The sequence below is a fragment of the Phocoena phocoena genome, chromosome 8 (assembly GCF_963924675.1).
Source record: "Phocoena phocoena chromosome 8, mPhoPho1.1, whole genome shotgun sequence".
NCBI classification, from domain to species: Eukaryota; Metazoa; Chordata; class Mammalia; order Artiodactyla; family Phocoenidae; genus Phocoena; species Phocoena phocoena.
Window position 1 is genome coordinate 77,912,997 of NC_089226.1, and position 22,672 is coordinate 77,935,668.

General features: G+C 36.4%; 1 pseudogene; it reads right to left on the reverse strand.

Annotated features, from left to right (window-relative positions):
* Positions 1-15,793: 15,793 nt before the first annotated feature.
* LOC136126981 (small ribosomal subunit protein uS2 pseudogene) lies at positions 15,794-18,955 on the reverse strand (annotated as a pseudogene).
* Between the last annotated feature and the right edge of the window lie 3,717 nt (positions 18,956-22,672).

The window sequence follows — 22,672 nt, forward strand, 5'->3', positions numbered from 1 at the left end:
ATTTTCCATTTTAGCATATTTTCCAAGGATTAAGTGCCAAAGTAATCAGAGATAAATAATAGAGTGAAAGAAAACTCACACACACACAATCCAGTAGAGAGAACTGGGGTAAACGGAAACTTCTGCTCTCAAGACATTTCCCTAGTAGAATGCTAGAACAAAAGTCTGTAAAGTTACACCAACGGATTATTTTGGGTAGCAGAAAGAAAGGTGAGAAAATTGCCAAATTTAACTGATGTCTACCTGAACAATAGATCTGACCTAACTACTGCTTAATGTTGAAAATAGATTTCTGCTCTTTAAAGGAATAAGATAACACTATAGAGATTTATAATGATTGTACCCAATAAATGTTTCACATCCTCTTACCTGATGGCAATACTTTTAGAGCAGTTAGCAGAAACATGAACAAAAGGTTGTTTGTAAAATTACCAGCTGTAATAAGGGTAGAATAGAGGACACTGAGAAAGCAAATAAATAATCTTTTAAGGTTATAGTTTTCACAACATTCATACTGAAATATAAGGATTTCTTAACATAAACTTTCTATAAATATAACCTTTAGGTGTAAAGGTAAACACATGATCTAAATGATTAATGATAACATTTTGATATGAGGTTTGTGATAACATCAAGCATTTTATTTTTAGTATGTTACCTCTGTACTTCACATCAGTACTATAAAATACAAAGATTTCTGAACCTCTCAATAATGTAAGAATATCACAGATAAATTAGGCTTGTCCCATTGCACATTGTTTGTTTCTTATTTCTCGGCTTGCATCCATTTTAACTTTTATGTGTGTGAAAGTCAACTTTTTAAAACTTACTATAAATAATAAGCAGTAATTCAGTCCTTAGAAAAATTCATATTTGATATCAAGATAAACTTTTCATTGTTATAATATAAGCTCCATTTGAGCAGGAATATAATCTGTTTTGCTCAAAGGTGTGGTCTCAGTGTCTAGAAGAGTGCCTGGTGTATAGTAGGTGCTCAATAAATAATGTGTAAATACACCAGTAACTACTTTAGAGGAATAAATCTCCAAGCATCTGAAATAGAGTTCTGGGGGAGAAAATATTGAATAGAGTTTTAGGGAAAGAGAGGGAGAAAGGGGGAAAGAATTGACATCTTAGTCTGAACAACTTTGAAAGTACTTTGTTTCTAAAATTGAGGGACTTGACAAAGTTAGACTCACAAAAACCTCCTGGATACTTCATCGAGGGATTTCATGAGTCCCAGAGTAAACATGTGGTTCTAAGACTTCATTGGGTCATGAATATCATCCAGGAGATGAGAGGCAGAAAATATCTTTGAAAACATGTCTCTCATGCCCCGGGCAGACTCTGCTAAAGTTGAGCTCACAGTAAGAGGCAGACTTCTCCCCTCCTTCTGATGTTTCCAACGTATGCTATTTTCTTTTTCAATAGATCTTTATTGGAGTATAATTGCTTCACAATACTGTGTTAGTTTCTGTTGTACAACAAAGTGAATCAGCCATATGCATGCATATATCCCCATATGCCCCCCTTCTTGAGCCTCCCTCCCACCCTCCCTATTCCACCCCTCTAGGTCATCACAAAGCACCAAGCTGATCTCCCTGTGCTACGTGGCTGCTTCCCACTAGCTAACTATTTTACATTCGGTAGTGTGTATATGTCAATGCTACTCTCACTTTGCCCCAGCTTCCCCCTCCCCACCATGTCCTCAAGTCCATTCTTTATGTCTACGTCTTTATTCCTGTCCTGCCACTAGGTTCATTAGTACCATATTTTTTTTAGATTCCATATATATGTGTTAGCATACGGTATTTTGTTTTTCTCTTTCTGACCTTCTTCACTCTGTATGACAGACTCTAGGTCCATCCACCTGACTACAAATAACTCAATTTCGTTTCTTTTTATGGCTGAGTAATATTCCATTGCAAAGTATACTATTTACTTATAATTGTTTTAAAGCTTTGGTTGACATTTATTTCATTTATCATTGACCACTTCTGAAATGTAAATATTTTGCCCTTGGCTTTTTTGTTTTTTATAAGTTAGCACGTATGAACATAGGAGAAAATTCACTCCAAGTGAACTTATTCTTTTCACCTGTGCCCTGAGAAAGAGCTTTATGGCTCAAGATGGTTGATTCACTACAATGCTCCAGTTTGGGGCCACTGTCATTGGTCATATTAAGAGCTACTAAAATAAAAGGAAACTTTTCCCCCAATAATAGAACAACAGGCTTATTAGCTATATCCTTCCTGCATGGCTATAGCAGCCAACTAAAGATGGATTTTCATGATTGTGATTGACAGTGCTGCTGGCGTAGGTGATACGTGTGTTTGCCATTGCTTCCAGGAGTCTTTCCTCAATCTGCACAGGTCACGAGGACAGGCACTCATGTGTCTGGTATTGGTCAACATTGTGGTACCATTGCCTGTCATACTGCTTGATATGTACGGTTGATCCTTGAACAACATGGGCTTGAACTGTTTGGGTCTACTTCCACTCAGATTTTTTTCACTATATATAGTACTACAGTACTTCACAATCTTGGTTGAATCCTCAGATGCGGAAGCACCCAGATGGAGGGCTGACTATACATTTATATGCAGATATGCAACTCTGTGGGGATGGGCCCCCTAACCACCACCCCTCCTGCATCATTCAAGGTTTAACTATAGTAGGTGATCAATTTTGCTGTTATTATTGAATTAATGTATAAAATTAATGTTAGCACTAAGATGAGCCAGGGTAGGCGTCCATGATAAGAAATGGATTAGACCGTCTCCGTAGTCAGGAAGCTCTCAGTTTAATGCAGGAAATAGATGTGTGTGTGTGATTATTATACAGGATGGTAAAAACTACCAATGCTGTCATACAGCCCAATCCCAGGGTAGCACAGAAAAGGGCCACTTAATTCAGACCCATGTAGGTGGGCAAAATCAAGGAAGGTTTTCTAGAGATGGTACTAGAGTTAATTGTTGAAATAAATCTAAGATTTAGCCAATTAGAAAGGAAGAAATAGGTATTCTAGGAAGAGACCATACAAACAAGTATAAAAAAGAATGTCCCAATTGGTATATACTCGAGTTTAATATAGTGAGAAGAAACCTCCCTCTCCATTTTCTTTTCTATTTCTTTTTATTCCTCATTCTTTCTCTTTTTCCCCTTTACTCTTATAGCAGTGTCAATACCACAAAAAATATATACTTTCTCCAAAGAAAAACTAAGTTACTATAAAACAATAATCATAAGCATTCCTCAAAATGGTATAAATGTCAGATTCTCTACCTAGAATGTGTGAAAATAGAGGTTCCGCATAGAATACCTGGTAAATTAACATCTGCTGTCCTGTTAATATTGTTTTTATCTTTCATAAGTTGAGCCTTTATCTGGAAATCCTTTTTGTCAAGGCTGTATGATGCTAAACTTTCAACTGAGGGCATTGATTTGAAAAGTATGAGCAAGATTTTTCATGTGATGATACACTAACAAGCTTCATGATCATTTCATTCATTCAATTAAAACTGATGGTTAAATTGCTTTCCTGTTCAGTCCAGGGTTAATCCTTCTAGTTTAGTATCTTGGAAATATTAAAACCTACTTTATTGATTGTATTTATGCATTATTTATTATTAAAGTATATATTTTTTAATATTGCAAATCTCCCAGTATTTCAAAGAAGAGTCCCCAATAGTATGTAAATTTAGTCTTTTTAATGTTGGTGAATCATTTAATATAAAACTAAGGAGGACTGGTTTGTGACACTGTAAGATTTCTCATATGTGAGTGTGTTTGTATGTGTATGTATGTGTGTGTGTCTTTTTTCTCAGGAAAAAAAAAGACCAATATATTAGTTCATGCATTTCCATTTTTTTGTTTGCACCAATCTACTTCCTAAACTTTTCTTGTCTAACTTTCTTTTTAGCTGTCTACCTGATCCCTGTTTTCTAAGAATATTTCCAAGAGGTTTTATTGTTAATAAAGTGTTTTGTGATTAAACACATTTGAGAAATGTTATATGTTACATGTTTCTCTTGAAGACTGAAAGAGTATATGTGTGTATTAAAGGTTCTGAGGGCTTCCCTGGTGGCGCAGTGGTTGAGAGTCCGCCTGCCGATGCAGGGGACACGTGTTCGTGCCCCGGTCCGGGAAGATCCCACATGCCGCGGAGCAGCTGGGCCCATGAGCCATGGCCGCTGAGCCTGCGCGTCCGGAGCCTGTGCTCCACAACAGGAGAGGCCACAACAGTGAGAGGCCCGCATACCGCAAAAAAAAAAAAAAAAAAAAAAGGTTCTGAGAAGTCCTGCAGTAAATTGCCTTGTTAATATTTGTTTATATTAAACAAATATTAATATTTGGAATATTAATATTCCTTGTTAATAATTGTTTGGAATCAGTGATTCCAAACTTAGTGTGCCCCATCCCTGTACTGTTACTGCTTTTGCAGCTGATGATTTATGCATGTTATTTATTAACATCCCAAGGAATAAACCTTTGGAAAAACTTAAATATAATATTTTCTACTGAATATTTTTTCTTTCATAAGACTTTGATCACATGTGCTAAATAAGTACCTTTTTTATACATGAGTTTTCCTCACCTTTTAGTTCTCAGATAATTGTCGACTTTCTCTTTTTATAGACCTAATTTAAAATTGAGGTTTGACTTACTGACTTAAGGTAAATATAATCTCTCTAGATCATATATATTATAAGGAAAAGTTTAGAGAAAACAAATTCTCTAAACAAATTCTCTACGGTGAATTTCAATTCCATTTTTCCCCATTTCTTGTCCACCTCTAAGGAGGGCCACTGGGAAGCTCTATGAACACCAACTTCTGACTTTAAGTTAAGAATTAATCCATGAAATCAAGAGAATTGAACCATGAACAATATATTTGATCATTTCATTGTTTAATATTCAGATGATATTTTAGAGAATCCAGCTGAGTTAAATTAAAAAATATGTATCAACTATAAATTTGTCAATGAAATAGATTTAGTGTACTTTCTAAATACGCTAACCATAAAGATCAGAGAATAATTTTCAGAGGAGACATTTCTACACAGTTCACTAATGTTAGATGTACAGGGAACATTGGTATCCCTGCAACCTTTTATATTATACTGGTATTCTCAGTCTCCTCTCAGTTCTGACAATTGCTCTTAAGATTCATAAGAAACAAAAATTAGTACTGAATAATAAAATAATGGAAAAGCCTAAAGTAGTTTACTTTAATATCTAAGATAAAGCAATGAAGCAATCACATTTATTGAATGTCAACATTTTATTTGCAGTGTTTATTTAGTTCTCGTGACAACCTAAAAAATTAAGTGAAATTATTATGTCCATTTTAAAATGAGGAATCTAATGAGTAAAGTGTATGTGTCATATCCACAAAGTAATGTTGAAAGGAAACTGTGATTCTAGGATTCAAGTCTATCTAAATAAAAGCACATATATTCTACTGTTATCCCCACTTTACAGTTTAATTCATAACCATTAGGGTCTGTCACTTTCTGCCTATCAGTTCTGAAAACTTGTACTTGATCTATATCAAAGCTTAAAACCTGCCAGTAACCACACACATACTTTCTTCTCTTTCTCCTATTATAGCAGAGAAGGTTTTCCAACTATAAGTCTAATTCCTCTACTTGCTTAAGAACACATACCCATCTCATTCTCCCTTATTTTCAGAAACCCTCAATCACAGCTATTGTCTTTGAGGCCTTAAATAATTTTCAACATCATTCTCGTTACCAATGAAGGAACAGCAACTGAAGATTTATATGTTTCTAATTTAAAATTGTCAAAAACTGTATTCTTTATGTAGCAACATGAAACATATTTAATTTTGAACCTGTGATTTCACCCTATATACTAGATGTGATTAATTCATGTTGTATAGACTGTTACAACCACGAATTAGCACTAAACACCTGGGTTTGAAAATTGAAAAAGAATGGCATTATCCCATTTAAGTAGGAAACATCATTATCCCATTTAAGTAGGAAACATCAGCTCTGCATTACTGCTTGGGACGAAAAAGCGGGAATAGAAGTTATACAAGAATTGATCAGAAGTCGGTACTAGACCCAATGTAGTCACACAAAACTTGTAAATAATTGACTCCCTACACAACCTGTGTCTGCAAGGAGAAAAGACATAGAACAGTGGGGAGTAATGCAGTGTCAGAGCAGTGCAGACTGTCCTTCCTCCTCTCCTCTCCTTCCTTGGTAGATGAAAATGTTCATTTTTTAATGACCAAAGGTAAAGGTGGTTCTGTACTCTGCCTTATCACTGTAAAGATGCATTCTTTAGAAGAATTTTTGTCAGACACTTTTGGAAGAATGAAGCAATTTACAAAAATGAGAAAAAGAAAAAAAATAGAGAGAAAGGCAGAGACATATAAAGGTTGATCTGAAGATTTTCAGATCTGAAAAAGAATTCTATATTCTTTGTATTATTTAAACCTAACCTAAAAAATAATATGTGAAAAATGTGTATGTGTTGATACATGTTCTGTTTAGCATAATTTAGAATGATGAAACATGTAAGACAACCAAAATATTCACCTATAGGAAAACAGTTAATCAGAATACATTCATACCATCTTGGATTGGAAGAATCAATATGGTGAAAATGATAATACTACCCAAAGCAATCTACAGATTCAATGCAATCCCGATCAAACTACCAACGGAATTCTTTACAGAATTAGAACAAAAAATTTTACAATTTGTATGGAAACACAAAAGACCCTGAATAGCCAAAGCAATCTTTTTTTTTTTTTTTTGCGTTATGCGGGCCTCTCATTGTTGTGGCCTCTCCCGTTGCAGAGCACAGGCTCCGGACGCGCAGGCTCAGCAGCCATGGATCACGGGCCTAGCCGCTCTGTGGCATGTGGGATCTTCCCGGACTGGGGCACAAACCTGTGTCCCCTGCATCGGCAGGCTGACTCTCAACCACTGTGCCACCAGGGAAGCCCCAAAGCAATCTTGAGAAAGAAAAATGGAACTGGAGGAATCAGGCTCCCCAACTTCAAACTATACCACAAAGCTACAGTAATCAAGACAGTATGGTACTGGCCCCAAAACAGAAATGTAGATCAATGGTACAAGATAGAATGCCCAGAGATAAACCCATGCACATATGGGCACCTAATTTACGACAAAGGAGGCAAGAACATATAATGGAGAAAAGACAGCCTCTTCAATAAGTGGCTCTGGGAAAACTGGACAGCTACATGTAAAAGAATGAAATTAGAACACTACCTAACACCATACACAAAAATAAGCTCCAAATGGATTAAAGACTTAAATGTAAGATAAGACACTATAAAACTCTTAGAGGAAAACATAGGAAAAGCACTCTGATGTAAATCATAGCAAGATCTTTTATTAATCCACCTCCTAGAATAACATAAATAAAAACAAAAGTAAACAAATGAGACTTAATTAAACTTAAAAGCTTTTGCACAGCAAAGGAAATCATAAACAAGACAAAAAGACAACCCTCAGAATGGGAGAAAATATTTGCAAATGAAAGAACAGACAAAGGATTAATCTCCAATATATACAAACAGCTCATGGAGCTCAATATCAAAAAAACCCCAAACAATCCAGTTAAAAAATGGGCAGAAGACCTAAACAGACATTTCACCAAGGAAGACATACAGATGGCCAAGAGGCACATAAAAAGATGCTCAACATAACTAATTATTAGAGAAATGCAAATTAAAGCTACAATGAGGTGTCACCTCATGCTGGTCAGAATGGCCATTATCAACAAATCTAGAAGCAATAAATGCTGAAAATGGTGTGGTGAAAAGGGAACCCTCCTGCACTGTTTGTGGGAATGTAAATTGATACAACCACTATGGAAAACAGTATGGAGGTTCCTTAAAAAACTAACAATAGAACTACCATATGACCCAGCAATCCCACTACTAGGCATATACCCTGAGAAAACCATAATTCAAAAAGAGACATGTACCACAATGTTCATTGCAGCACTATTTACAATAGCCAGGACATGGAACCAACCTAAATTTCCATTGACAGATGAATGAATAAAGAAGATGTGGCACCTGTATACAATGGAATATTACTCAGCCATAAAAAGAAACGAAATTGAGTTATTTGTAGTGAGGTGGATGGACCTAGAGTCTATCATAGAGTGAAGTAAGTCAGAAAGAGTAAAACAAATAAAGCATATATATGGAATCTAATAAAAAATAAAAATGTTACTGATGAACCTAGTTGTGGGGCAGGAATAAAGAGGTAGACATAGAAAATGGACTTGAAGACAAGGGGTGGGAGGGTGAAGCTGGGCGAAGTGAGAGTAGCAACGACAGATATAGACTACCGAATGTAAAATAGTTGGCTGGTGGGAAGCAGCAGCATAGCACAGGGAGATCAGCCCCGTGCTTTGCGATGACCTAGAGGGGTGGGATACGGAGGATGGGAGGGAGGCTCAAGAGGGAGGGGACATGGAGACGTGTGTGCATATGGCTGATTTACTTTGTTGTGCAACAGAAACTAACATAGTATTATGAAGCAATTATACTCCAAAAAAAATCTATTAAAAATTTTAAAATGTGGCAGTTTGTATTAATGTTTGTAATATTACCTGCCTATTCTAAAATACCTGTCCTGCTGATGGCAGAATGGGCTGTGAGGTTTTTTTTTACCAGTGAAACATGAGAAGAAGTCATATGAATAGCTTCCAAGATGAAGATTTGAGTCAGTGCCTTCTTCTATCATGTTCTCTATAAAGAGAACCATTGTTCCAAATTGAGCCTGCTCTGTCAGACTGAGTCCCACAGGGACAATTCATGGAGCTGAGTGGCAGCTCTTCCTTGGTAGATGTGTAGCAAATAAACCAGCATGACTGTGGTAAATCAATTGGATTCTGAGATTATAGGGTCATTTGTTATTAGCACAGCATGATTTATCCTGAACCGACTATAATGTAGACTTGTCTGTATAAATGAGGCAGTCCACATGGTTGGGTAGTGGTGGAAAATCCAAAGTAATAGATTCCTGTTAGGCCCTGCAGCTCCTTTGGAGTATTAGACATTTCTCTCCACTATCAGGTTCAGCGTATGTCATGCTGGCTTATGCTGTGGCATAATTCTAATTATAAACCTAGTAAAACAGGAGGGGAAGAGGGGCAGGTCCTAAGGAGAGCAGGTGTTGTCTTGTGGAGGGGAGGTCTCTGCATTTTCTTCCTTCATAGAAGAAATTATATCTTGATTTTGGTGTCAAAATTTTGGTGTCATGGGGTGAGCCATGTGCTCGGGTTGAAAAGGTTCAGAGTATTCAGGGAAGTGAAAATCTTCACAGGCACCCACTCAGACGTTTGCATCATGCAGGTCAGAGTTTTCCCAGCCTGAGCCTTTGCCTTGTTAAAGCAGACCATCTTAGTTCAGCCTTTAACTATCCTTGATGTTCAATCTCTCTAACTATTGAGGTCTGTGCTTGGTCTTTGACTTCTCCTTTCTCCCCACAATGGGTGATGAGAGCTCATCAAAGAGGATCCCCAGGTTTCATACCTTGATTTTAATTGCCTGTCACTCACCCTGAGCTGTTCATTATCTTTTTGTGAATGTAAATGGCACTTTGCAATAGCCATTGGATCTCACTGCTCTTAGAGCTACAAATCTTTCACACGTCTTGAACATTGATACTTTCCACTGGCTAGTCAATTTGTTTCTTATGATACATTAGTCCATTCAGCAGTGATATTTTTTTAAACAACTGGACTACCATCCTGTATCCAGGGATATTAAATTTCTTTTCATGATAATGAGAATATTTTAAATAAGATTGTCCTGATGGTTGTACAACTCTATGAATACACTAAAAACTGAATTGTTTGGTATGACATGTAAATTGCATCTCAGTATAGCTGTCAAAAAGCCTTAGAAACACATGCTTTATAAAAATTATGATATAAATTTAATGATATTCTATATTCTAGTAACTATTAATTACTGATATTATCTTCCAAATATTTTCTGATTTCATTTCCCAGGAAATATGCAGTTTATGTGAAGGTCCAATATGCTTTATTTTAAATAGTGATATATACTTTTATACTTTTTTTTTTAGGATTGTTGTCAAATAACAATTTATTTTTAAAATCGCAAAACATGTTCTAGCACATTCAGTAGCAAAGATCTACCAGTGGTACACACATTAAGAAGACACACATTAGGTTTCTAGTTGGGCTGATTCAAATCTATATGCCTGGAAAGGTGGTTGTGCTTAGTGGAGCTTTTAAGAATCAAAATGCAAAGCAATGCATAAAAACAAGTTTGAAAATGTCAAAGAGTTTTAAGATAGACTTATTACAGTTTAGTGTATTATACCATTTATGTCCATTTTCCAATAATCAGTGAGGACTTTTATGTCAAGTATCTTATATTATGCTTTTATATCTGGTTCATACAAATACTCAATGAATGCTTGATAGATGAATCACTGTATGGCAATGAACCTATAAATGAAGAACTTTATAAATGAAGAAGCTATAAATGAAATAACTTCAATGGTGACAGTTTAGACGTTGTTAGAAGCTAGTGTAGATATGCAGAAAGGTACCCTTGAGCTTGAAGTGTTTCAAGTACCATCATAAAGAGATTAAACTTTTATAATGATGTATGTAGACAGACATATTGTGTAGACAAATAATGTTGCCTGAAAAACTGAAATATTAATTCACATGCATAAAGTTCACATTGAGATAACTGACTTTCAAAAGAGAAAATTCATATAGCACAACATGTTTTCTACAAGTAGCCACTATTCCCCTTACAACATGTCTGATCACTCAGCATGAAATTACTATAACACTGTTATTCAGTTTTTAAAGATCTAGGAAAGGAAAAACAAACTGGCAGTATTAAAATTATGAACATAAGCTTGAGGATAAAAACAAGCAAGTATGCTTAGGACGATGGTTGTAGCAGATACGTATGATGCTTGCTAAGGTATATCTTGATTTTGGTGTCAAACTGCCTTCAACATTTCCTATCTAAATCCTTGAACTAATTTTGTTAAATGGAAAATGCTAAGCAGTTTGTCTTAAAACTGCCTGTAAGACCTACTCAGGCTTAAGAATGATTTGAACAGACATCAAGCTGAAATCTAACTAGTGGTAAAGACAACACAGCTCAATTTGTTCTATGTGAACTAGATCTAAATTGTGCTGTAATAAATGACATATAATAGTTCTAGGAGAGGAGTTATAGTAATCATACCAAACTGTTTTCTAAGGAAGAATCAGATTTTCAATCAATATAAGCTTGGCCTGCCCATGGAGCTAGCCTGTAAAATAGGCTTATCTCTCTAAAGACTGGACAAAAAGTAAAACTTCCCTTATCAAACCTATTCACCCCTTTGGGCTAACGTTAATTATCGGGAGTCTCTTGCTACTACAAATTTTCTTTCCATTCCAATAGGCTTAAACTTGCATTTGTGTAAAAAACATTTAGTTCTTACTCCATACCATGTTAAACTTAAAAAAATTATTGGACTTATCATTTATTTTCAGGTAGCTTAAATGAAATTTCATCCTTATTTTTAAAAGCAGCATTTAACTACAGTGTTCCAGACAAACAAAATCTCCCATAAGAATTATGAATACTACTTTTTTTTACTAGACTAAAATTCTATACAGCACTAAGGAATACGATGGCACAGATGTAAAAATAAAAAAAACAATGCATACTTTGAGAATTATCTATTTATAAATGGGTAAATGCATAGCTTATATATTCCACTACTGATACTTTCAGGTTTGATTGTAGTAGGTATTTAACTAAAATTTTATTAAGTGTCTTCCGTGTGAAGAATATTGTATAGTTTTTGATTTAACGAACCTGGCAATTTTTCTTAAGACTTTTAATTTTTAAAAAAAAGGTTCTAGGTTATAAAATGAAGTGAACAAAGCACAAGCTGAAAACAAATATAAGAATATAGAATTTAGGAGAATCCAGTGACAGGGAGCTAATCAGCAAAAAGTTTCTAGAGGAGGAGGAATTTGTGTCTGGGGCTTGAAGATCATGCCCAACTTGGAAAAGTACAGGGTGAAAAATAGATACTCCAGGCTGGTCCTTAGTGAAGTATATAGAGAGAAACAAGTAAGTTATTGAGAATTATACTGATAATTATGAATAAGGACAGCTAATATTTATTGACCACTTACATTTTTTTCAAAACACTTGCTAAGTGCATTATTTCTGTTATCTCTATACCTTCATCAGCTCTATGAGACAGTTACTATTATTATTCCCATTCTATGATTAGGGCCTCTAGGCCAGAGTGGTCAGGTGAAATAGTTAGTAAACTATGGAGCTAGGGTTTCAGACCAGGTGAATTTAACTGCAGAGCTCACTCTCTTTTCCACAGTATCCTCTATATTCTTATTCTAATCACATGCAGATAAGATTTTGGGGTACTATATATCATTTCTGAGAATACCCTTAAAGTAATTATTTCATTCTACCCAAAGTATTCATAAAACTGATATATATTCTATTCTTGTATTATAATTCTTAAAATATTTATTTTAGCATCCTGATATAAAAAAAGATGCTTAAAGGCCCAAACTGTGTTGCCTCAGGACATTAATATGCACAGAAAAACCAGTTGAAGAAACAGTTGTTGGACTTAATTCACCCCTTTTGATATCAATTAAAGAGAATGCTTCTAATGTAACATATGGGGAAAAGTCAGTATTTCTGAAAAAGATACATGAGGAACTGATATTTGATATGATAAACAATTAGAAGTCATTAGCATTTTCTTACACAGAAACATAATATGAAAACAGAACTTTATATATAAAATATTTTAAGTGTATTTATAAACATCATATATATACTTAGTTATTTTTATTAAATTATATATAGATATATAGTTGGGGGTGATATATTAAATAGATATATAGACATATCTATCCATAATTTAATCAAAATAACTAAATGATCCTCTCTAGCATGTCTAAAGAAACCAACTTGAGAAGCTTGGAACTGGGTGGAAACTAACTCCTGATCCATATAACTTGAGAGTTATTTTTTCACTGAGACTATCTCTGACTGGGTAAAGGTAAAAAAAAAAAGTCATTATTTGATGGATGGGAATTTTTCAAAATTTTTAGAAAAACACCTGAATATATAAAGAGGAACAAGACAACAGATAAGTAAGTGCATATCAAAAATAAAAGGATATTTAAAAGTTAATGGTGGATTCCATAGGTTTAGAGATCAATACACTCCTTTTTGTATAAAACATAACAATAGCAAAACAAAAAAAAACAAAGCAAAAAAAGCACATATGAAGAAAACCAAAAAGAAATACGTTAGCTCAAAAACAAGAATAGCTTAAAAGATAGACATTACTGGGCTTCCCTGGTGGCACAGTGGTTGAGAGTCCACCTGCCGATGCAGGGTACACGGGTTCGTGCCCCGGTCCGGGAGGATCCCACGTGCCGTGGGGCAGCTGGGCCCGTGAGCCATGGCCGCTGAGCCGGCGCGTCAGGAGCCATGGCCGCTGAGCCTGCGCGTCCGGAGCCTGCGCGTCTGGAGCCTGTGCTCCGCAGCGGGAGAGGCCACAACACTGAGAGGCCCGCATACCAAAAAAAAAAAAAAATATATATATATATATATATACATTACTATATATAAAATAGATAAACAACTAGGACCTACTGTATTGTAATTGGGAATTATATTCAGTATCTTCTATAATCTACAATGGAAAAGAATTTGAAAAAGAAAAAATATATATGTATAACTGAATCACTTTGCTGTACACCTGAAACATTATAAATCAACTATATTTCAATTTAAAAAGAAGAAGAGGGCTTCCCTGGTGGCGTAGTGGTTGAGAGTCCGCCTGCTGATGCAGGGGACACGGGTTCGTGCCCTGGTCCGGGAAGATCCCACATGCCGCGGAGCGGCTGGGCCCGTGAGCCATGGCCGCTGAGCCTGCGCGTCCGGAGCCTGTGCTCCGCAACGGAAGAGGCCACAGCAGTGAGAGGCCCGCGTACCGAAAAAAAAAAAAAGAAGAAGAAGAAACCAGCTCTGCTGTCGCCTTGATCCCTAACTTCTAACCTTCATAATAGTGACAAAATAAATTTCTCTTATTTAAAAAATAAACACAAAAACAAGATTATCATGTTCTTGGGTCAGAAGCAGGAGAGAGTCAAAGCAGAATTTTATTCTCTGAACTTTACAAAATGAAGATGCAGCCTGCAATTCAGCTTTGATTAACTATAGGGATAAAAATATGCCAAAAAAAGAGAGCACTAGAGCTGAACTCATAGGTTGAAGTGAGGACAAGGTTAGAATTTCTTTACTTGTAAAAGCAGTCTCCAACTCCCCAAGCCCACACACACTTTAAAGAAGTGTACCTAGGAATATCTCACATTTGTGATAAATACGCAGCATGTAACTTTTGGCTGAGATGAGTTACTAACTTGTTGGTGAATGGACGTCTGATGTCACAGTATCTCCCTGTAGAAAGAGCCCTAAAACTCATGTAAGACCTGATTTCTGACTGGGGAAACTGGAATCAGGTACAGGCAATCACAATCCCGCTCAACAGGTATAGGTGAGCAGAGTAGAAAAGAGGAGCAAAATTAAAGGATCAAACAGAAAACGAAAATTTCCCCACAAAATAGGTCTTTGAACCCATATTCTAAGATATATAAGAAATCTATTTCTAAGAAAGTAAATAAAGTCTAAATCAGACCACAGAGGAGGCATTGCAAAAAAATCAGTTTTACAGGACAGGGTAACAAGATTTCAAAATAATATTTAGGAATCTCAAAGATACAAATGAAATAATAACATTTAAAATAAAAGCCTGATAAACATGAACCATTTTCAAAGTGAAAAAACATTAGCACTAGGTCCTATAAAAACAGCTGCAAAACTTGAAAATATGGTTATTGAAATAACAACATAAAACTATAAATGAGGTGAACTTTTGTATAGCTATGATTGAAAAGATAAATCACATCATGGAGAAAAATAACAAAGAATTCACTAAGAAATACACACAGAGAAACAAACATATGTATATAGTCTCTTTTACCATCCTCAAAGAATTTCTATATTAATCTCATATTTATGGAATCAGGCAAACAACACTTGTATCTTAAAGACCCCACAATTGATGCCATATGCAAAACCATTATCAGGTCTAATATCCTGGATTAAAACAATAAGAAAAGTATTGAGAGTTTTCATATTCCCCCATAATCTGCTTTCAAAAAATCCAGGGGAAATAAAACACAAGTATGACAGAAATCACTTTATTTCTGAAACTCTTAACAGTTAAGTTGTATCAGCTGTTTTGAACTCCAGTACTATACTTTAATTAGAAATAAAACGTAGGTTAATCTAAAAGAAAAACTTGGATGCATTTTTTAAAAAGAAAACTTTTAGCATGGTGAAAATGTGTGATTGTGGTTAGTCATTTGTTCATATCTAATTGGTCAATAAATGGGATGCATATCTTTTGTTGTAAATGTGTGAGTGAATAAAAGGTATATATAACCACAGCTGTCTCTCCATTTCTCTATTACCCAAACACATTCATACATGTGTGGGGATAGATACATTCCTACGTGTGTGTGCTTGTGTGTATGTATATATATACATACATACATACCCACAAAATATCCTACTGAATCTAATTCAGGAATGTCATTTTTTTTAAGAAACTATATTTTCTGTCAATCTTATTTACATTTTCTGTTTAAGGTTCTGTGGAAGAACAACTTAAGACCACTCAGTGGCTGTTCCTACCTGTTCAGTGGCCTGAGCAGGGGAAGCTGCAGTCCAGTCCCCAGTAGTGAGCTGAGCGCCGCAGTCTTCATGAGGGAACTGCTGGATGGCCACAGAGGGCACCTGCAGACCTGTCTGCAACCTCAGGTAGAGTACAGTAAATTCTTGGGAGCTGGAGCAGTCCATTCACCTGGAAATTCCTCCTGGGTCATACCCTTTCCAGCCACCGCCAGCTCTTCCTTTTCAATCTCTTCAGCACCTCTACAGAAGTAGAGATCAGGCTGATCTGACCCCGGTGGTTCATGGGAGACAGTGCCACGCATGCGCAGATCTTCCCGCGTCTCCCGCCGCCGCCGCCGCCACCGCCCCCGCCCCCGTCCCCGCCCCCGCCCCCGCCCCGCACGGCCCTCCGCCACATCCACCACAGCGGACTATCATGTGAGCTCCCTTATTGTTGCTCGGGGATGGCAATGTCCACATAGTGCAGAGGAGAGTCTGTGGGACACAATGACGGTAGGTGGGTTAACATAAGACACCTCTGAGATCAGCCCTGGATCAGTAACCAAGGGAAGTCATGGCTCCCGGAAGGCTACCTAGATCTCGTTAGGGGAGGTTCCAGGAGAAAAGCAGCCAGCAATACGAGGGGTCCAGTGGCAGCAGCAAACTTCAGCACAGCTTGCTAGCCAGTATTCCCGGAGGATACAACACTGACATCTGCCCCGTTTTCAATGGCAACAATGGCACCAATGGCACGAGCTGCCAGCAGAAGCTTCTCCCAGGTCCTCTTTAGGTGTATGAGGTAATACCATCACTTTTCATTTTGTAGATGTACTGTTCTGTTGGGTAGTCAAGGTTGATGCTACCTAGGTGGGTTCCTGCTGCAAGGAATTTGAGGACATCCTTCTCCTTTATTTGTAGGACATCAAGGGATCCGGGTTTCCTTTAACTTACGAGATGAACCCAGAGCAATGCTGTATGGACCCCTCTCTGGGTAGCGCAGAAAAGCAGGAATGTCTCTTTTAATAAATAAAGAAAAGCATTATATTAGCAAAAAAAAAAAAAAAGAATTCTTCACAGCAGTAAATATTTGGCAAGTTTCAATTAATGCAAAAATAATAAACCAGGTATAAATATATTTCCTCTAATAAGTTAACTCTGATGATCTTGGTTTATCATGTTTACTGATTAGCAGTGGTTGAACATAACATTATTATTTAAACAGGTGACATTAATGTGGCTTAAGCAGCTAACAATTTTTTTCTGTGAATGTGGAAATATATAGCATACTTTTATATTCTGGGCCTGAGAGAAAGGAATGATAATGTTGATACCATTTTAAAACTATTTTTTTTCTCATAAATTGAGAGGAGAGAGATGTTTTCCATCACAGTGGTCACTCATTATGCTCTCTAATTAAGTAGGTTGAGGGGAGAATACCCATAACAATAATTCTGATGAAATTCCTACTCCTTTTTAATGATCTCATATCATATGTATTTTTCATAGTTTCTATTCTAGGGGCAAGGATGCTTTTTAAAGCATAATTAATAATATTTTCTGCCTAAGGGGCTGCATTATCTGGTGAAAACTGTAGTTTTCTTGGACTAAAAACTCATTAATGTTGAAATCAATGGATATATGTTTTGTTCATTGCGATTCAACTCATTTCTCCATGAGTTACACTGTAGACCAAAATACTTGACTTCATTCTTTTTTCTCAAGAGAGAAGAATTTGAAAAGACAATGCAGTTGACAGAGAAGATCCTGGGCTTTAGCAGTAATGAGCTAGAGTACCAATGAGGAAAGAGAATTAACTGTATAAGCTCAGATTTATAGTCTAAAAAATGCAGACTATAATAATATTTGCCTTGCAAGGTAGATAGCATTAAAGTAACATAGTAAAACACTATGAAGTGCCTACACATCAAGTTATCCATTGCCTTAATGGTGTGCCTTTTATATCTACCAAATATCAATGGCTTATAACAAGAAACATTTTCATATGCTTATACATCTATTTATCTGCTGAAAGGTCTTTTCATCTCTGCTACACTCATCTGACCTCAGCTGGGTTTCTTCAGGAGCTTGTGGTCAGTTGTAAGTTGTGGAAGAACTATTGATACCTGGGTTCAAATGTCTTTAGCTGGGATAAATTTACTCTCTTCCATATGGTCTCATTGTCCAGCATTCCAGCATGCTAGCTGGTACTTATTAGCATATGATTTGATGATGGTGCTGGAGGGAAGGGTGTGGAGTCCATGAGTAAGAGTAGAAATGTGCAAGAGTCTTGAGCCCTAGACTTGGAACTAGCACACAGCTATTCCTGCTGCTTCCTACTGGCCAAGTCAAGTGACAGGGCCAACTCGGATTTGAGGTATGGAGAAATTGACTCCTCTTCTTCTTAGGAGGGTTTGTGAAGTCTATTAAAAGGAGTATAGATACAGAAGGGAAGAATTGGGAGCATATTTGTAATTAATCTACTACAACCTGGCCCAAAGGAAGCAAAAAATAATTTTTTTCCTCTATTGATATAAACACTATGCATAAATTAACTACCAAATCCTCCATAAAAGGCAATATTGGATACATAAATTAATTCAGAATCCAGAGTACTAATCTTTCTAAAGAATAAACACGATGTTCAGATTTCCCTAAAATATCATACTTTCAAAGATTTGCCTTCATCTGGCAGAGAGGGTGTCAGGTAGCTCACGCACCAGGCTACCTCTTCAGTCTTATCACTCATTGCTCTCACCAGCCTCTCGCATATGTCAACCAAAAGAACCGTGAGCTATAAAGAGGCAAAAAGGCAGTTTATTTGGTGACTTAGAACTGCAATTTGGGGATCACAGATTCTGGAGGAACCCCGAATAGTGTCCCATCAGAGAAAATGGGTAAGGGTTTTGATGGGAAAAAAGAAGTTCATGCAGGCTTACACAAGTTGTTTAGCAAAACTTTGGATTGGAGGATAAATTTGTTCTACACGTACAATTGGGTTGTGGAGTACATCTCATCCTTTACTAGGGAAAGGTATGTTTTCTTTCGTCCAGAAAAAGTCCAGTTCTCAGCATTATTCTTTGGTTTTGGCAATTCAGCAACTATTCGGCGGTTTGATTTTAGAGTGTTCAACAAAAGTTCAGCCCAGGCAGGGAACATGGAAGTCCTCAGGTCACATTTCAGTCATTCCTGACACAGCTCCTTTCACACATATATCCACAATAAGCTTTTTATGGGGCTTTTGCACATTCTTTCTTTTCACCATTTCTCCTTATCCAGCAGATGCCTTCCCATACTCAGACTTTCAGCTCAGGCACCCACTGGTTTGATGCTCAACCCCATCGTATGCCTGTCTCTCTCAGAGCTGGGGATTTTTCTGTCAGCCTCTTCTAGTAGATCATGACCTCCTGCAGGAGGAATTTTCACCTTTATCTCTGTTGTTGTCTCAGTGCTTGGAACGTAGAAGTGCGTAACATATATTCAATGAACAAAGGAATATATCTTTCAAAAAATAATGTTTTGTAGTGAATGGCATCCCATATATTTAGTTCAATTTTTTTTAACCCAGTAGGGCAAAGCACCATACTAAAGATAGGATATAATAATGACAGAAGAAATAGATTCTATTTCTAAGAGGCTTGCTCTTTTAGGGAGAAAAAAAGTAGATCTAGAGAGAAATACTACGAAGTACTACATTTTCCATAGTGGATTACAGTTTGGAAGTCAGTCTAGCATGTTTGATACCCAGCGTGTTTTCCCCAGTAGAATAAAATAACAGAAGATCTCGATTATAACCATTTTGAAACATTTTGTTTTATTTCTTTTAAGCGCCAAGGGAAAAAATATAATTTATTTGTTTTTTGTTTGAAAGGGAAATAACCCCATTTCAAGCATCTCAGTTCTAGAAAAGGCACTGTGTGTTCCCCATGAAAATATACAGATGCTCATATATTTGTAAAATTAACATAAATCTTCCACAAGGAAACGTATGAAGGCTCTTTCATTGAAACATTTTAATTTAAATGGAAAGTCTAGTGAGAAATAGCTGAACTTTCTTTGAAAACTCAACAGCAGGCAATACTGAATTTCAAGCACCTGCAGTGTGGCAGATATTTAGTTATGTTTTAGAGATAGATGCTCCTATCATATCCAGATAAGCTTTATAAGTCGGTGAGGTAGATTTCTAAACTGATAGTTTCAATACTGTATGGTAACAAATGGGACCTAATTAAAGTTAAAAGCTTCTATTCAGCAAAGGAAACCACTGAAAACAAAAAGACAACCTACTGAATGACAGAAAAATTTTGCAAGTCATATGACTGATAAGGGGTTAATATTCAAAATATTAATCAAAATTTCATCCAAACAGCATTCAATATCAAAAACAAACAAACAACCCCATTAAAAATGGGCAGAAGAATAAATATTTTTCCAAAGAAGACATACAGGTGGCCAATAGGTACTCTCAACATCGATAAACATCAGATAAGTGAAAATCAAAACAGCAATGAGAGATTACCTCACACCTGTCAATGCTGTCACCAAAGAGACCACAAATAACAAATGTTGGCAAGGATGTGGAAAAAAGGGAACGCTTATACACAGCTGGTGGGGTTGTAAATTGATGCAGCCACTGTGGAAAACAATATGGGAGTTCCTCAAAAAACTAAAAATAGAACTACCATATGATCCAGCAATTCTACTCCTGGATATATATTTTTAAAAAAACAAAAACACTAATTCAAAAAGATACATGCATCCCAATGTTCATAGCAGCATTATTTAAACAGCCAAGATATGGAAGCAACCTAAGTGTCCACCAACAGATGAATGGATGAAGAAGATATAGTATTTATATACAATGGAATATCACTCAGCCATTAAAAAGAATAAAATTCTGCCATTTGCAACAAGGGGAATGGATCTTGAAGGTATTATGCTTAGTGAAATAAGTCAGAGAATGACAAATATTCTACGTTATCACTTATATGTGGAGTCTAAAAAATAAAACAAACAAAAGTAAATATATATATAAAAAGACTCACAGATATAGAGAACAAACTAGTGGTTACCAGTGGGGACATGGAAAGGGGGAGGAGCAAGATAGGAGTATGGGATTAAGAGATAGAAACTACTATGTATAAAATAAGCAACAAGGATATATGGTACAGTATGGAGAAATATGGCCATATATTGTAATAACTTTAAACGGAGTACAATCTGTGAAAATATTGAATGACTAAGTTATAACAAAATATTACTACATGGTAAGGAAAAGAGCAGAGAAAAATTTATTGTAGTCTAGAGGAAGGTTACAGGGTCTGGATTAGAGTGTTAGGAAAATATTCCTAGAGAAAGTGTTGCCTCAGTTAACTCTTTAAAAATGAGTAGGTTTATCAAAAGATGGTGAGAGATTCTACAGGCCAAGTGTGAAAGGCATTCCAGATAATACTGTGTGTTGTTTGGAGCAAATATTTTATAACTGGCTACAATTACTTTAAATTGCCAGTAGTGAAAATGGATTATCCACTGAGAAATCCATCTAGAAACTATTGTTGTGAACATTGGTGGTGCCACCCACAAAAGGTGCTGTAGGAATTGTGGGGGGAATGCTGCACTGTAGTTTATGATTAGGAAGAAAGATGACATGAGTCATCCTACAGTGCCCAGGACCATACTAAACAAAGAAGTATTGTTTCACATTCAACGTGACTTTAAAATCCTTACCAGATCATTATTTAGATGAAACACACACACATACACAGTCATCTGATTACCAGAAACTAAACTATAACTATATAACTGTTTCTATAGAATAATAAAGTTTTTCATAAGGGTCTAATACATAGTAAATTTCATGAGTAGTTTAATTTACAATAAATAAATACATTCAGCTATAAAGCAAACTAAGGAAAATAATATTTGTCTCATTCAGAACTTTATCATGGACTATTCAAATTTCATAAAATAATGTCACTAATACTAGTGCTGCTTGTGAGATGTGAGTTGTCAATACAGTACTCTTATAACAGTCTTCCTTAAAGGTTGTTGCATTTATGACTACTGTATTTTACGTATAGGTACAAGCGTGTAGTCACTTCACTTCACTAGGTTTTAGAACTCATCATGTTTAAAGATCTTTTTTGATCCACCTCCTAGAGTAATGGAAATAAAAACAAAAATAAACAAATGGGACCTAATGAAACTTAAAAGCTTTTGCACAGCAAAGGAAGCCATAAACAAGACGAAAAGACAACCCTCAAAATGGGAGAAAATATTTGCAAATGAATCAACTGACAAAGGATTAATCTCCAAAGTATATAAACAGCTCATGCCGCTCAATATTAAATAAACAAACAACCCAATCCAAAAATGGGCAGAAGATCTAAATAGACATGTCTCCAAAGAAGACACACAGATGGCCAAGAAGCACATGAAAAGCTGCTCAACATCACTAATTATTAGAGAAATGCAAATCAAAACTACAATGAGGTACCACCTCACACCAGTTAGAATGGGCATCATCACAAAATCTACAAACAACAGATGCTGGAGAGGGTGTGGAGGAAAGGGAACCCTCTTGCACTGTTGTTGGGAATGTAAATTGATACAGCCACTATAGAGAACAGTATGGAGGTTCCTTAAAAAACTAAAAATAGAATTACCATATAACCCAGCAATCCCACTACTGGGCATATACGCAGAGAAAACCATAACTTAAAAAGACACATGGGGCTTCCCTGGTGGCGCAGTGGTTGAGAGTCTGCCTGCCGATGCAGGGGACACGGGATCATGTCCCGGTCCGGGAAGACCGCACATGCCGTGGAGCGGCTGGGCCCGTGAGCCATGGCCGCTGATCCTGCACATCCGGAGCCT